The 18638-nt window shown below is 34.8% G+C and overlaps 1 long non-coding RNA gene across 1 annotated transcript in view; it reads right to left on the bottom strand.

Annotated features, from left to right (window-relative positions):
- Positions 1 to 18638, bottom strand: part of LOC102133752 (uncharacterized) — a 301673-nt gene that overhangs the window by 188275 nt on the left and 94760 nt on the right. Inside the window, exon 5 of the long non-coding RNA XR_010582863.2 lies at positions 6678 to 7076. This is a non-coding gene — a long non-coding RNA (uncharacterized lncRNA). The remainder of the gene's footprint in view (positions 1 to 6677; positions 7077 to 18638) is intronic.

Below are 18638 nucleotides of genomic sequence, written 5' to 3' on the forward strand. Positions count from 1 at the left end.
CTTAACGTCAGTCAAGAAGACTATCGCTAGATTAAAATATCTACTACCTACCTCAGTCTTCCAGCCCTATGCTTTCTGTCCTAATATCTGCAGTGTCTGAATAGAAGAAAGTTAATGGGAATATACAGAAATTACCCTGATGCTATAAAAAAGCAGAAAATAAAACAAAATAGTCATTTTTTCTTCAATTTGCAGTTTCAAATTTCTGTGGTATGGACAAAAAGTTGAGGAGGCAAAAGTGTCTTCACAACTTGTTTCAAACGGGCAGGGGTATTTTGATGTCTGAGTTAAACAACAAGCAAGAAGTCAGTTATAATTATCCACCACCCCCACCTACCCCCCAGAAAAACCTCTGATTGCTTTATAGTCAACAAATGTAGGTACTCCTGGGCCTCGGTCATTTCTTGCTGGTAAATGTGTTCTTTATTTCTGGCCTTAATGTAGATGCTATGAGGTTTCTGTTCCCATTTCTTTTCTTTGTACACTTTAAATTCTCATTCTGATCTATTTTATTGACTCTATTAGCTTCAACAGAGATGCATGCAGAGACCTCACAGACATAGTTTTTTAGCTCTCACGATTCTCCTTATCACGATTCCCACTGATGCAATTCCAAGTTGGCTATCCCCATCTTGACAGTCTGATAGAGACTCCATGGAACTCTGTGTGCCAATAACGAAGCCCATCTTTTTTTACTCCCAAGTAGATCATTACTTTTATTATTTCTCTCTTTTATACTGACACTCTAATTCTCTCCCTCAACCAGGCTTGAAATCTTAGAAGCACCTTGTAGTACTTTCTTTCCTTGAGTACATTCCTAATAAAGTGTTATTTCTAAAACACCATATAACTTCCTCTGGAATTTTTCTGAATGGTTTAATCTACAGCAAGAATTATCTTCATTATCTTTATCATTATCATATAATGTATATTTAATCACCTACATGATATAAATTGTAATAAGAACTTTATATTAAATCTTCAAGGCAATTCTAAGGGATGGTTACTATTCTCATACCCATGTTATAGTTAGGAGAATTAAAGAAGTTTTTCAAGATAATATACCTAGTAAAGTGTTAGGAAAATTTTCTTCCTGTAAGGCAGAATAGAAAAAGAAAACAGGCATTGAGGTCAGATGTATTTATGCACACCTTGATTCTGCTCTTTATTTCCTTAGTGTAGCTCTTTAATATTTCTTAGCTTTGGTTACCTTATCTACAAAATGAAGATAACAATTATATAATTATATACAATTATATAATTGTAATGAGAATTAAGCACAGACAAGGCATCTGAAGCAATGAAAGCAGTTTTAAAATGTAAATGCTCTTCTCTAGTAGAAAAAGTCAAATTGGCCAGTTAAGCCTGTTTTGGTCAACTAATATGAATATGAGAATTTCTGGGATCTGTAAACCTTATTTAAGAAGCCAGTATACATGAATGCAGCTTTTGGCCTCCTGACTTAGTATTCAGATTTAAATCTTGGCATTTAAAAATGTTAAATTAATGACCGATCAATTTCAAATAAATTACCATCTTTAGAGGTGATGCTAATCAATGGAGGACATGGCATGGTTGGTTTGAGAAAGGCCTCATTTGACATTGAAGAAGATGGGATAATAATGGCTTAGTATTTGTGATTTTTACTCATCATGTCATTAAAACAGCAAACATAATAGCTCTAATTAAACCTTTTGATGCTGTTACTACTACCAAGCTGATGATGGTAATCATGTTATTATGAACATTATGTTAATAATAAGACTGAATCTTTTAGAAATAAAGAAGTGATAACAATAACAACTTAATAGTATCCATATTCTTCATGTATCATCAGAGAAGGTGCAATATCAACATGAACTATATGACGGGACAGACTAGCACACTAGTCACAGAAGGAGGGGTAGGCTTTAAACATAAGGTTACTGGCTGGGAACAGAAAATAAAAGAGCAGGGTGGGAGTTACCTAAAGCTATCTAAAGATAGATATTCCTCAATGGTTAGAATTATGAAATGAGTCTGCATCAGAGATGCAACCCTATGGTACCTCAGGGATATGCAGGTAAATTTACCCATATCCAGGCAGAGTGTCTGCACAATAACATCATGAAACCAGAAAACGAAGCATAGAATTGAGGATCTTCTGCCATAAGATCCAGAAATAGGATTGAGAACATAAGCAAAGATTCCAAGTAGCAAAGGACAAGTCTCTCAACAGTCAATGGAATTCTCTCCTTGGCTTTCTCTTCATTATATAGTTCATTAAGGATTGACAGAAGACATTTTAGTATGACTTTAAGAACCGACCAAGCTAGCACAACAGATGTCAGATTGTATATTCAAATGATATATAATGGCTGGAACCTAGGCAAAAATAAACCAGGATAAATGTAACATAGAAAATGTAAATTTTATCATTTTAAAAAGAGTAGATATCAATACTACAGGAATTATTACGTTATAAAAATAAGAATTAAATATGCTTGTCAGGGATCAGAGTTTTCTAAAACTCGACTCATGCATGCATTAAAATAATAAGCCTAAAAGCTTGATTTGTGTTTGGTTAGAATTAAAAGACACTATATGTCACAATGGTATTTGATGACAAGCCCTGAAATGAAAACATCTTGACTTGAATACTGTGCTGGCCATCAGTAGTCTCATCAACACAAAGAATAGGAAGAGTAGATTTGCATTCTAGTGATCATGGGAGTCAAATGAACACAGAGCTTTTAAGAGACAGGTCAGGTTGAAGGAAATGCCATATATGAAACTTACGAAATTTAAGTCTGAAAAAAGTTCAAACTTTATAAAAGTGTACAATTGGTAATGTCTGGCTCAACAGTCTTAAGAGAAAGATATGGGACTCTCTAATCACACAAGCTCACTGAGTCAATCCTGAAGGTGGTGCATTCCACGAAGTTCTGCAATTGTCATTAAATATCTAAGTCATCATAGTTCTTTCTGGCTAACATATTTAAAATGTAAAATACTAAAATGAACTCATGCATAAAAAGATAAACTGTATTAATGAGGTATTGCAGAAAGCTGAATAACAAATACTTGAAGAACATGAAGATGGATAGCTCTCAGAAGACCCAATATATTCAAATAAGTTTACATGTTTACTTCTTTGTCTATTTGTTTCTCTAAGAACAAAAACAGAATGCAAGGAAGAAAAAGAGACTACCTATCATTTAGAATTGTACAAAAATAGTATCCGTTTTTTCATAAGATATCAGTTCAAGGCCGTCTATAATTGGTCCTAAAGGAACGAAGTTGAGCTCTAAGTTAACTAGTCTTTGGAAATTTGTGATTCTGTGCATGGCATGTAGAACTTAGAGACTGGTAATATCTTTGTGTGGTCTCTAAACTGTTGCCCATTAGCCAGTTCATACTCACCTGTCCTCTAAGCTAATAACAAATTTGCATCCAGATTATATAAATGTCAAGGTCACAGAAAAATATGAATGCAGCCAAAATTAACTATGCTTTCTAAAATGTTTGTTCCACCCATAAAGGCTTTGCTTAACTATAGAAATAAAGACTTCTGTTTGTTCATGATTAAAAAAAAAAATCTATCCAATACTTATTTTCTTTTTCTTACTATTATTTATCCTCACTCCCAGATCCACTTTGCCTAAATTAACTGGCCACTGCAAATCAAGATAAGAAAAGCAAGATTACTTTCAGTACAAAATTGCACAGACAGACACTGAATTCAGTCTGCTTCTTGGGTCCTTTCTCTGGCTCAAAGTTAAGATGTCCTTGTAATGTTCCATTTAGGAGCTTAATGTTTTTTCAATAAAGTGATTATAAAGTTTACATGTTTAATTAATTTGCAGCTAAATAATTATAGGCCCTGCTCTTCTCAGTGAAGGAGGGAAACTAACAACAATAGAGGGAAGTTTTTCTTTTCAAATATGAGACAAGAAAGAGAACAATAAGTTTATGATTCTAATTTCATCATTTTATAACTAAGGAAACTCAGTCCAAATGAATTACATATCTTGGCTCAAGTGCTAACACTAGCCAATGAAAGTGCCATGACTAAAACTCCTATCTTCTAATTCCTAATCCATTGTTCTTTGTACCCAGGGTAATTTGCAAAACACTTTTATTTGTTACTTCATTTGACTCTCAAAAATGTCTCTGGAAGTTACCTAATAAGAAAACTGAAACTTAAACTCATAGATTTAAAATATAGTTCAAGTTATATTTAAAATATAAGTTTAAATCAGCTGGCTCCTCAATTTTATCTTCAGCCCTTACCTGTCACTGGATACCAAACTCATATATCTACCTGCCCTCATGACATATTTAATTAAATATCTACTTTGTATCTCAAACTTAACATGCCAAAATAAAATCCGATTTCCTTATCCATCCTCTGCTCTTACCCAACAGTACATTGGGCTGTCAAATCTTATTAGATGGTACCAGTGTTTAGACCAAAAATCTATGCATTATCCTTTAGTCTTCTGTTTTTATTCTCCCCAATATCTCAATCATTAAGCACATCTGTTGACTACCAGCAATACATATCTCAAATCTATTCAATCCTTTCAGCTTCGTAACTACTGGTTCAAGCCACCTTCATTTCTTGCCCAGGTTATCACTGTATTGCTCTGCCTGGTCGCTCTGCTTTCACTATTGTCCATCTGCAATTTATTCTTCACAAAGCAGTCATGAAAGTATTTGTGAAATGCTAATCATATTTTGATAGACCTCTGCTGTAAATTGTTTGTGGATTTGTACCTGTACAAAAGAAAACATAAACTTACGTAGTGTGACATGATCCCGTTCTTGTTTTCCAAATTGATTATATACTTCCCTCTAGCCACTGGCTTTGTTTTGTTTTATTTTGTTTTGTTTTTTGACAAGTTCACCTTGAGCCCTTAGATCCTTTACATTAGCTCTTTCCCCATCTGGAATGCTCTTTTCCTATTTTTCAACTATCCAACCTAAAGTAACCACCTAGCAATCCTCTATCACAAAGACCATTCACAGTAACCAGATACAGGAATACCAAAAGGAAAATTTAAGTCAATTAATACTTAAAATTTCAGCCAATAATAAAATCCACTGAATGGATACTACTATAAAGATGATATGCTAGATCCTGAAGGTCCCAATCTGATATAATAGACATGAGGGAATCCTGATCAAGTGATACAAAGAAACCATATTTAAAGAATATTTTAAAAGCTATGACTACTAAATCTCAATTAAGATGTACAGACATGTGCAAACTAAGATCTCAGAAAAAAAAAATAACACTGCTCATTTCATGCCAAGCTCCAAGCAAAGCACTTTATATGTATAACTCATTAAATCGTTACACTAGCCTTGTGAGTTAGGTAAAATGTACAAATGAAGACACGGAGATACAAGAGAGGTTAGAAAACTGTCCTTTCAAATTTAGAGTTTGGACATCTTCAAGCTTACCAAGTAGTGACAAATTATTTCATAGAGAGATTATACAAACATACACTTCTACCCCAAGAGCAGTCTATAACATTCACCTCTGTCTCACATCCTTGCCAACTCTTGACATTGTCATAAATTTTAACTTTTGCCGAAATGCTGAATGTGAAATGAAAGCTTTTATGGCTTTGTTTGAATTTGCCTGATTAATAATGAGCTTGAGAATTACTTCATGTTTGTTGTCCATTAATGTTTCCTTTTCTGTGAAATCTCTTTATATGTTTGCTTCAGTTTTTAAGTTGTGCATATATTTACTTATTTGACTCATAGAAGTGCTTTACATATTCTAGATTCAAATTTTTTGTTGATTTCATGTGTGGCAAATATTTACTATAATTGTAAACTTGTATTTTCATTTTAAAATATGTATTTTGTTGAATTAAAAATTTAAATTATAACTTAATTCTTTTTAAAATACCTACACAGTTTATACTTTAAAAAATTATTCTGTTCTCAAATGCAATAAATGCATTTTTCTGATAGTTGAAAAGCTTTGCATTTCACATGTAACTCTTCAGTCTTAGGTTTAATTATTGCACATGGCATGAGGTAAGCACCTAAATTTATATTTTCCCTAATGAAAAACCAATTTCTTTATCACTTTTTATTAAAGAGTCAAATCTTTTCCCTGACTGATCTGTATTCCACCTCTATCATATAGCAAGAGTATGTATGTGCAAGAGCCTGTTTCTGAATTCAATTTTATGTTTCATTGGGTTATTTGTCCATCCAGGTGAATTTCACCCTCTCTTAAATTATGACAGAATATAGAGGCAGTACAACATCATGCTTAAACGAGTGGTCTCTGGGACCACATTACCTTTGTTTGATTTCTAGTTCCATCATTGCTAGCTGTGTGACCCAGAGCAAGTTGCCTAACCTCTCTTGTCTCCCTTTTTCTTCCCTGTAAAATGGTGATAATAACTCTACCCATTCCAAAGGTTATTTATGTGTATTAAGTCAATACACATTTAAAACAAACAAATATAACAGTGTCTGGGGTGCAATAGTGTTTAGTATAAGTTAATATTGCCTTATTTTTTAAAACTAAATCCATTTCTTTCAGACTCAAGATAGCTGGGCAAAAGAAGTAAAATCTGTTATTACATAGGCAAAATAAAAACCACTTTCATTTTGTCCTCTTTCCATTTTCAAAATGTAATTAATATCATTATCTTGTTAGGTCATACCTGCTGTCCTCAAGCCTGCTGTCATCTCTCCATGAAGAATTGTCCTTGAGGAGCGATTTGGCCCCTGGCCCTGGCCTGCTGCCAGCCTTCTGCTTATTTCCTTGGACCCGCTGTGTGATGTATTGTTTCCAGATTCAGTATTGTTTAATGTTCATACACCAAACACTAATCGAGGTTTCCAGGAGCTTATTCTTCCAAGTCAGCCCTGTGCCAGTGCTGGGTCCAATCTGTCCAAGGCCCCATGGGAAACCATCCATCCAAATCCAGGGATGCATGAGCTTGGCTGTCTGGATGGGACACTAGATCTCCCCTAGGGTCCACTTGGCCTTTAAGTCTTTGGCCTGGAAAACGCCAAGACTTTGGAGACTTCAAAGATAAGACTTGTAGGAGAAGGTCCATCTGTGAATGAAAGCAAAAACAAAAACAAAAACACTCCAAATGATTGTTTTGTCTCAGTTAACAATAGGGGCAGAGATGTTAAAAGAAATAGTAAGCGACCATTTCCTTCAGGTTGCAGTATGTTCCATGTGCTGCACCTGAGACCGAATAAACAATAAATATATAGAGAGTGAATGAATGATAATAACAATAATAGTATTACATTTTACCTCCATGAGTTTCCTTTTGCAAAAGATTTTCTCACACATCTCATTTTAAGTTTATAAACATGGAAAATAATGCTCATTATACACTCTCCATATTAACTTCATTTTTGCCATTTGAAAAGTGAAGAAAGGACAAATATATGGATTTTACCAAAGTTATACAACTATGAGTCTTCTGCCTTGATTACTCATTTAATGATTATTGAATGTCTGTCTTCCAGGAACTGCTAGCTACTAGAAATGCAAAGATATTTAAAATAAGGTCCTCGATCCCTTCCTTCCTTGCCCATTCACCTCCAGATTCACATCATAGCTGTGAAATAGGTACATAAATATGTAAGTATAAAACAAACTTGTAAAATGCTATTACAGAAATATGTACAAAGCACTGAGACCAATATGATAAAGGGACAAATTACAGTTAGAAGGGCTAAGAAATGTCTTAAAAAATCAATAGAACTTCCAAGATAAATAAATGAAGTGCCTTAAAGATAGAGAAAAGCATACAGGAGCAAGGTGATTTTGTCTTCAGGAATGGAATATGGGCTTCTATTGGAATTTTTTTTTTTTTAATGAGGATAAATGCAGGGTGGGCCTAAAGGAGTTGAAAGATTTGAAAGAAATAAGTAACTGTTCCAAAAACCATCAATAATGGTCATGAGCATCAAATAAAATAAAAAGGGAAAATATATAGTAAATGTTAAATACAGATATTAGGTACTGTATTTCTCATTTTATGACATATAGTAGACTATTGGTTTCCCTCCAGCATCTATTCTCTCTTCCTCTATCCTTGTAGATCCATGATTTTATTCAAGTATCAATCCTACCCACACACCTCAGGGTGAACCCATCCACAAATCTGGGGGTGAGTCTGATTGGTCTAGAAGTAATTCCTCTCCCTTCACATTGATTGATTCAAATTTTTATAGGTAATCCAACTGAGATCAATAATAAAAGATCAATATTTGTTGAAAAATAATCTTCCTGATTAATAAAGCTAACACTGTTTTCCTTGGATGCCATCTTATTCTAGGAATTAATCTGTCCTCTAAAGCCTGAAGATGGTGCCAACACTGTGTAGAGGGGAGAATTAGAAAATTTAGGTAAAGAGATTCGCAGATGAATTAAGTCAATTCTTGAAATCTGACTTTTTGCTGTACTTTCTCTTATGTAAACCAAAAACATTTTTTATGGTTTTAGCTGGTTTGAGTTTGGTCTCCATTACTTGCAACATAAAGCATCCTGAAAATGTCTTTGTAAATTTTTTTTGAATTATACTTTAATTTCTGGGATACAAGTGCAGAACATGCAGGTTTGTTACATAGGTATACACATGCCATGGTGGTTTCCTGTACCCATCAACCCATCATCTATATTAGGTATTTCTCCTAACGCTATCCCTCCCCTAGCCCCTCACACCCCAACAGGCCCTGAGGTGTGATGTTCTCCTCCCGGTATCCATGTGTTCTCATTGTTCAACTCCTACTTATGAGTGAGAACATGCAGTGTTTGGTTTTCTGTCCTGTGTTAGTTTGCTGAGAATGATAGTTTCCAGTTTCATCCATGTCCCTGCAAAGGACATGACCTCATCCTTTTTTATGGCTGCATAGTATTCCATAGTGTATATGTGCAACATTTTCTTTATCCAGTCTATCATGGATGGGCATTTGGGTTGGTTCCAAGTCTTTGCTATTGTGAATAGTGTCACAATGAACATACATGTGCATGTGTCTTTATAGTAGAATGAATTCTAATTATTGGGGTATATACCCAGTAATGGGATTGCTGGGTCAAATGGTATTTCTAGTTTTAGATCCTTAAGGAATCGCCACACTGTCGTCCACAATGGTTGAACTAGTTTAAAATCCCACCAACAGTGTAAAAGTGTTCCTATTTCTCCACATCCTCTCCAACATCTGTTGTTTCCTGACTTTTTAATGATCGCCATTTTAACTGGCATGAGATGGTATTTCATTGTGGTTTTGATTTGCATTTCTCTTATGACTAGTGATGATCAGCTTTTTTTCATAACTTTGCTACTCTCTACATTATTGAAGATAATTATGCTAAAGGGAAAAGCATTTTCTACTTTTAGGGGAAAAAAAATCTGATAATTATGTAGCCATATCATTATTTATCAATGTGGACAACTCAATGAATATATTTCTGCAAGCCAACCAACCAGTGACAGCACTTTGCTTCTAAAAGTTAGGCAATCAGAAGTAGATTAACACTTATGAACATGCTTCTGAATGTTAACTAATGAGGAAGTCTCACTTGATCAGGCATACATCTGTAGTTAAAAACAACTCACTCCCACCTCTGAAATCTGGCAGACTCTGAATTCCTCCCTTCCTAAAAATCTTACACATAAAATTTATGTTTAAGAGCAAAGTCCTGCTCTGCTCTAAAAGCATATGTTTGACCAGCATAGGCTTTTTCACTTAAATAAGCAATATATTATTTTTCTTCTTTGTGTTTTGTGTTTGGGGTATTGATTGGTGGTCTCATCCTTTGTTAGTTACCTGAAGCTTAGTGCATACTGAGAGTTTATCATTTTTGGACATATTACCAAAGTTTTATATGCCATGTAAGAAAGTCTGGTCAATGTTTGGACATTGTCTCCTGACATCTCCTTCTTCATAAAAAGGGCCCTGACAATCAACCATTTACTTTATCCAAAGACACAATGTGGACAAAGTGATACTTGCAGATATTGCTCACTCAGTTCTCAGAATATTTATTGGGTTAAACAAACAATCTTGTAACATAAGATCAGGACAACTTTTCATTTCATTTAAAATTCATAAAAAATTCAGTCTTTTCATTTAAAAATGAGAGTATAATTTACTAATGCTTGAGTGTGTTTTGGAATGCTTTCACTGATATTTAAGCAGATTTACTACTGCAGACATACTCTCTATTGAAAAAAATTTAGCTGAGGTATACATTAGTAAACAATATGTTATATAAAGAATCACCTTCTATCTCATTTGATTCATAGACTGGATTGCTTTGTTTTGAATTCTTTAATATCTGGTTAACTTGTAAAGATACTCTATTTCTGCTGTCATATCTTTAAAATGCAATAATTTTATGTCTTCCATATAACCAAGATATTACTACAATCAGTATAAATCTGTATGTTGATGAGTAGCCCTCAGTTGCCTATACAAACAATTGATCTTTACGTATATCACTCAATAAATCTCTTGTTCATGTAGTAAAGCAGGCAGATATAATACTGCAATCTATAAAATGTGATTTAGGAGTTGTCCTGATCAAAAACATCTTCCTCAACCACACCTGAATAATGCTGGATAGAGTTTAAAATACATTATGCCAGCTGGTCACAGTGGCTCATGGCTGTAATCCTAGCACTTTGGGAATCCGAGGCAGGTGGGTGGCTGAGCCCAGGAGTTCAAGAGCACCCTGGGCAACATTGCAAAACATTACCTCTACAAAAAGTACAAAAATTAGCCAGGTGTGATGGTGCATGCCTGTAGTCTCATCTACTCAGGAGGCTGAAGTGGGAGGATCAACTGAGCCTGGGAAATTGAGGCTACAGTGAGCCATGATCGTGACATTGCACTCCAGCCTAGACAACACAGTGAGACCCTCTCTCAAAATAAATAAATATGAATAAATAAATAAATAAAGACAAAGAAAGATAACACATCAAGCTATAAGAATTTACAATTAAATTAGTTAATAAGATTAATTTCACCTGTTTTAGGAGGACCAATGGGCTTCACTAGAACAAGAGTTATCTAATGGGAGAGAAGTGGGGGTGTTATTATATTGCTGTAAGAGGAGAATAATAATAAAGTGTCTTAAAGTCAATTTTACATAGCAGGTAATCCTCAAAGCGAGTCAGCACAGCAAGTATGCAGTCAGCCCTTGTCCACCATTAGTTACCTGTGAGAGTCAGGCAAATGGAAAATTGACTTGCCTGAGGTTAGTGGCAGCTTGCCTGCCCAGTGTGAAAATTAGTAGGTTAGAATTCCAATAAAATAAAGATTCTCCAGCTTTCTCTCACTTTAAAATATACTTCAGTAAGGATTATTGGAAAATAAAACACTTTATTATCTATGGAGAAAGACAGGCCATTTGAGTCAAGTCAACTTTCACCAAGAAGCTTTAGTACTCTGCTCTACATGACAAACTTCAAATAGGGAAAATGATGTAAAAATTATTTGGATTATTCAGGTAAAAGTTTACATAAGATATAATAGAGAGGGTTAAGAGACACAGGGATATAACAACAAAAAACTACATCTGTAGTTTATGTGACAGTGTTTAAAGAGATAGATATGTTAGTTTTCAGAAATTTACACTGTCCCAGTTTGAACTACAAAATTGTGCCAGATCCTGTTCATTTGCACATTAGTAAAAATGACTATTTTTCAATAATGTTAAGGTAATAAGCAAACTTCAAAATAATTTTAGGTACTTTTTTCGTATATTTATTGACATTCATGCAACCCATCATCTAAGTGAATTTCTTTACACAGTAGCTACTTGAATTGGTTCTTGAAACTCAAATTTGAACTTCCTCTTAGTTGAAAATTTAGAAAACACACACAAAAAAGGAGGAAAAAAACCTACATTTCCTTGATTTACTTTCAACCAGGATTTGGATGTGATTCAGGTTCCCCTAATTTGATGCACTTGGATATCAGCTGAAAAGGCAGATGTGTGGTGGAGGCTAATTCCTCTGCTGTAGCACTGGTGTTTAAAATCAGAGCTTCCTCCTATCCTAGACTCCTATCATATTCTTTCATATGGCATTAGAAATATCCATGGACACGTTCATCGTATCACTGTATTGTGACTCCTGAAGGAGAACAATTTTCAAATTTGTTTTTAACTTTCTAAACCTTTCTTCACATGAAATTACTAACTCTTTTTCTACTTTCCCTCTGGGTGTATACAACTGTAGAGTTTTCATAGACACTCCTTGCATGCTCTAGGAGCTGATGCAAACAAGGCCAAGAACATCTTAATTCAGAGCAGAATTCCCAACCAGAGGCGCATTTGCCTCTCAGGGCATATTTGGCAATACCTGGAAACATTTTTGATCACTACAATTGGGGCTGAGGATACTCCTGGCATCTAGTAGGTGGGGGATGGAATCTTGCTAAACATTCTACATTGCACAGAACAATCACCCATAGCAATGAACTATCTGGCCCAAAATATAAATAGTGCTAAGGTTGGGGAACCCTGAATGAAAGCAGAATACATAAATAATTTGCATTAAATAAATAAAGGCACACTGGTAAAATACAAAAAATAAAAAATAAAGCTGACTGGGCAATTCTGTCTAAGCCTTATGTTGAAAAAAACTAGAAAAAACTTCATAAATAAATGTGAATACATTTTCTTATTTATTTTATTGAGATTAAAATAAATTTAACCATTCTGAAGCGTTTTGAAGCATTTAACCATTTTGAATCGTTAACCATTTTGAACCATTTTGAAGCATTTAAGAATTTAGTAGGATATTCACAATGTTATATAGCCATGATCTCTATTTTAATTTCTAAACATTTTCATTATCCCAAAAGAAAAAAAAACTGTACCCATTAAATAGTAACTCTCCATTTCTCTCTGCCCCCAGTCCTTGGCAAACACCACTCTAATTCCTGTATCTATGGACTCGCCTTCTCTGTTTTCTATAATGGAATCACACAATATATGACCCTTTGTATCTTTCACTTAGCAAAATACTGTGGAAGCTTATTCATGTAATAGTCAATAGGAGTATGAACTCGTTTTAAAACTGAATAATATGCTATTTTATATGTATGCAAAACTTTGTTTATTCATTCACTTATTTATGAATATTTGAGTCATTTTCATGTTTTAGCTATTGTGAATAATGATACTCTAAATGTGAGTGTACAAGTCTTTGTTCAAGCATCAGCTTTTAATTATTTGGGGTTTATATCTGAAGTGAAACTACTAGATCATATGATAATTCTATGTTTAACTATTTGAAGACTTGCCAAACTGTTTTCCACAGTGGCTAAAACATTTTACATTTCTACCAGCAATGTATGAATGTCCTAATTTCTCCACCTTGCCAACAATTGTTATTTCCTATTTTTTATTAGTGCCATCCTATTGGGTGTGAAATTGTATCTCATTGTAGTTTGTTTTGCATTTTACCAATGACTAATGTTGTTAAGCATTTTTTAATGTGTTTGTTGGCCATTTGTATATGCTCTTCACAGAATGCCTATTCAAATTCTTTGCCTATTTTTGAACTGGGTTGTTTCTCTTTTTCTTGTTAGTTGTAACAGTTCTGTAATTTTATACATATTAGACCCTATGTCATTTGCTAGTATTTTCTCCCATCCTGTAGATTATATTTTCACTTTCTTGTTAATCTTTTTTAATACACAGAAGTTTTAAATTCTGATATGTCCAATTTTCCTGTTTTTGTTGTCATTGTTGCTCTTGGTAACAATATTTTGGGTATCATATTTAAGAATCCAATGCCATGTGTCTGTTGGCTGCATAAATGTCTTCTTTTGAGAAGTGTCTCTTCATATCGTTTGCCCACTTTTTGATGGGGTCGTTTGTTTTTTCTTGTAAATTTGTTTGAGTTCTTTGTAGGTTCTGGATATTAGTCCTTTGTCACATGAGTAGATTGCAAAAATTTTCTCCCATTCTGTAGGTTGCCGTTTCACTCTGATGGTAAATGACGAGTTAATGGGTGCAGCACACCAACATGGCACATGTATACATATGTAACAAACCTGCATGTTGTGCACATGTACCCTAGAAAATAAGGTAAAATAAAAAAAGAAAAGATGTGTCCTAAAAAAAAAAAAAAAAAAAAAGAATCCAATGCCAAACCTAAGGTCATAAAGGTTGACTTCTATGTTTTCTTCCAGTAGCTTTACAGTTTTAGCTTCTATATTTGGGTTGTTGATTGATTTTTAAATTTTGTGTACTGTATGAGATATGCATCCAATTTTATTCTTTTGTGTGTGGATACCAGTGTCCCAACATTATTTGTTAAATAAAGGTTCTTTTTGCAATGAATAGTCTTAAAAACCCTTGCCAAAAGTCAACTGACCATAGATGTATGGATTTCTGAACATTTCATTTTATTCTATTGATATGTATTTCTATCTTTATGCCAGTACCATGCTGTTTTTATTACCATAGTAGTAAATTGTGAAATTGGGAAGACTGAGTGATCAATTTTGTTTTTCCTTTTCAATATTGTGTTGGCTCACTGTGGTCCTTTGCAGTTCCACATAAATTTGAGGATCAGCTTTTGAATTTCTAAGAAAATGCTGTTGACATTTAATAAATCTGTAAATTGTTTTGGTTAATAGTGTACTAACAATATTATATCTTAATATATCTTCCAATTAATGACTATTGCACGTATTTTCATTTATTTAGTCCTTCTTTAAAACATTTTAACATAAAAATGTTTCTTTAAAACATTTCTTGACACATTTCTTTCAGCAATGTTTTGTAATGTTCATTGTATAAGCCTTTTCTCTCCTTGCTTAATTTATTTCTAGCTATTTTATTATTTCTGGTGATACAGTAAATGGCAATGTCTAAAACAAACAATGAACAAAAATCAAGTGAGATTTTTATTAGAACACAAGACCACATCTATGAGCTCCAATAAAAACAACATAAATTAGAATTAGACCTATAAGAATCTAGTTAATTGGAATTTTTAAGTACAGATTTTAGAATAATATTTATTTATTCTATGCTTAAGGAGATAAAAGACAAGATTACTTATTTCAGCTCATGAATAAAACTATTTTTAAAGGTTAAAACATATTTGAAGAAAACAAGTAAAAGGGTCGCTGTTAGAACAAAACCTTTGTTCGTGTGTTGGGCTTACTCTCTATTATTATAAGAATAGATAATATTTTGGGGCACTTATTCTTGTTAGATATTATTGTAAGTGAGTTACATTGTACAACACATTTAACACTTCTAGAAACCTGATGAAATTAGTATTGTTTAGATGAGAAAACAGAAGCAAAAATTGCAAAGAACTTGCCTACTTTCACAAAGCTGGTAGGTGTTAAAGTCAGTGCTTAAACCCCAGCATCAGAATTCTGGGGTTCTAGAAGCAAAAGCATTCTTTTAACATTTACACACCAGTTCCTTACAGGAATACATAAATTCTTTTGTCAAATTTGGAAGTCTGAGAATTATTTTTTTTTCTAAGAAAGCAATTTCACTTCACAAGCATGCCACACTAACTTTATATCAGACTCTTGTAAGTTTCATTCCACACAACAAAAAGAAAAACAAAATATACAGTGCAAACCCAAGCAGGACAAATAATTTAAGCAGAAGGGATTCAAAGTAATAGAAAAGTTAACATATAACCTTGGCGATAATGATGGAAATGATTTAGACATTTAGAGAAAGAGAAGAAGGATCTCACAGACAGAAGGAATAGCTCTTGATATATTCAAGGATCATGCCTAGTTTCTTGTGCCTGGAGCATAGAATGCATGAAATATTGAGAGAGAAGTTTGGAAAGAAATGGAGGGTAAGGAGTCACACACAAAAAAAAAAAAATGAAAAAAAGATTCTGTGGTAGCAAACTGAAATTGTGAGCAGTTTGGACTAATCTTAATATTGCTTTTATACTAATATTTCAGTAAAATAAAATTATCAAGGGCTTTGAACAGGGCAAGATCATGATCAGGCAATGATTTAGAAAATGGCAACAATCTACAGCACAGATTGAGCAAGCAGACCAGTCTGGAAGCATTTTCTATGGTTGGGAAAAAAAGAAAATTAGAGACTCTTCTAAGGCAATGGCTAAGAAAATAGAACAGATTTTAAATATGGTGTAGATATAGCTCAAGCAAAACAAATTGGAAACAATCTATTAAATCAGGATTTTAAAATGCAAAAGAATGAGGCTTTTGTTATGTGGCTGGAATTATGTAGGCAATTGCTTAAAACATCTTTTCTTTATAGAGTTGCCATAAATTTAAGTGTATTTACATCAAGAAAATGTTTTCACTGTCTTCTTTGTTCATATTGTTTTAACTCTAGGCTTATTGTTGACTCATTATAAGTTGATTTATAATGGAGAAAAAAAATAACCTGAGCTTCTTTTTTATTGATCATTTTACCTGTACAACAATCAAATCTGTGAGTTCAGAAAAGTAATTAATTTCTTTGGAGCTCAGTTTCTCTTAACATTAACAGAGATTGTACTAACCTAATCTCAAAAATCTGTTCCCTTTACAAAGCTATCTGTACAAATTGCCAAATGCGTAGCATGCTTATTTACTTCCTACATAGAAGTAATTTCTTCCAATGTTCATTGTAAATAAGGCCCAAGACCTTCTTGCAGTATCTGTATGCTAGCATGATTTTTTAAGAATATCAACAATCCTGTGACTTTGCTCTCGGCTTGCAGAAAAAAGTTGTTCACCTTTCTTGCTCTTTGTACTGTACTCTTTCACCTCTAGCGAATCAGAAAAAAGGAAGTTGAGATATCTGGGCTGCTTAAAAAAACTCATCCCTGAGAGAGCCACTCTGTGTTTTGCTGAGGTTGTTGATTCAAAAGCTGGATGGAGGGACTGTCAGATTAGAGGACTAGCCAATACTGCACTGTGAATGGGATGCAGGAAAGGAACAATGGCACATTTAGGACTAACCAATACTGCATTGTGACTGGGATGCAGGAAAGGAACAATGGCACATTTATCTTCAGGGCTGCAAACATGTTGCCTCTCAGCTACCGGAGGTTATTCAAGAGAGACCATCTGTATTAGACTATTTTCTCACTGCTATAAAGAATACCTGAGACTGGGTGATTTATAAGCAAAAGAGGTTCGACTCACAGTTCTGCATGACTCAGAAGGCCTCAGGAAACTTACAATCATGGCGGAAGAGGAAGGGGAAGCAAGGCAGGTCTTACATGGCAGAAGGAGAGAGAGAGAGTGCAGGGGAAATTGCCCCCTTTAAGCCATCAGATCTCATGAGAACTCCCTCACTATCATAACAGTATGGGGGCAACTGACCCCATGATCCAATCACCTCCCACCAGGTCCCTCCCTCAACACATGAGGATTACAATTCCAGAGGAGATTTGGTGATGACACAGAGCCAAACTGTATCACCATCTGTAGAAGTAGCAGCAGTTAATAGTATCCACTAACTGTGCCCGGAGGCCTTGGCTGGCACCACACAAACCAAACAGAAGATGGCTACTGGCAATGGTTTAATTGTGTGACCTAGTTACCCTCCAGACCTCCCAAATCCTTGAGATGATATTGACTATAAACATTAATACACCCTGTGTGGACATGCAAAGCTGTCCCTTAGACTTCTGCTAGTTCTGTCGAGGCTTAGAGTCTCAGGATGTCTTTCGCCTTCGAGTGTATCCTTCCAACCTGCTTTCTCTGTTCCCCACAGCACTGATTCACCTGTGAATCACCAAGCCAGATTTTGCTCACAAACACATACACTATCAGAACCAAAAGCAATTAAAAAAAAAAAAAAGTAATGAAAACATCTAAAACTGTGATGACAGTAACTGAATAAATGGAGATAGAAAATACTAGGTGGGGAATGTTCACCATGTCAGCAACACAATCGCCTTGAACTTGCTGAGAAAATGCTCCTGTGCTTAAATGTTCTGTCAGTCCTCCTGTCAGAGGTTCCTGGCTGATTATGTGTCTGCAGAGAGGCCAAAGCCTCCTACTCTGTCTCCTGTTCTCTTCTTTTGCCCTTCAGCTAAGGAGGGAGCTTCCAATTTTCTCTCATTTGTCTCAAGTAGCTTAGTTTTATTTGGTGATGTTAATTGCTTCAGTTTTTGTCAAAATTCATTCTCTTAAAGCACTGGTCCAAAAGTCTAACAACATGGATTTTTTTTTTTTTTTTTTTTTTTTTTTTTTTTTTTTTTTTGAGACAGCGTCTTGCTCTGTTGCCCAGGCTGGAGTGCAGTGGCTGGATTTCAGCTCACTGCAAGTTCTGCCTCCCGGGTTCACGCCATTCTCCTGCCTCAGCCTCCCGAGTAGCTGGGACTACAGGCCCCCCCCACCTCGCCCGGCTAGTTCTTTGTATTTTTTAGTAGAGACGGGGTTTCACCGTGTTAGCTAGGATGGTCTCGATCTCCTGACCTCATGATCCGCCCGTCTCGGCCTCCCAAAGTGCTGAGATTACAGGCTTGAGCCACCGCGCCCGACCACAACATGGATTTTTAATGAATAATACAGCTTCCCAGGCTTCATTCCCACTCCCCTTCACCAGGTGCTCCACAGAAATTCTAGTTCAGTTTATGGGAGTAGTATTCAGGAATCTGAATTTTCAATAGTCATATAGAACTGAT

This window comes from Macaca fascicularis, chromosome 18 (genome assembly GCF_037993035.2).
Source record: "Macaca fascicularis isolate 582-1 chromosome 18, T2T-MFA8v1.1".
Taxonomy (NCBI): domain Eukaryota; kingdom Metazoa; phylum Chordata; class Mammalia; order Primates; family Cercopithecidae; genus Macaca; species Macaca fascicularis.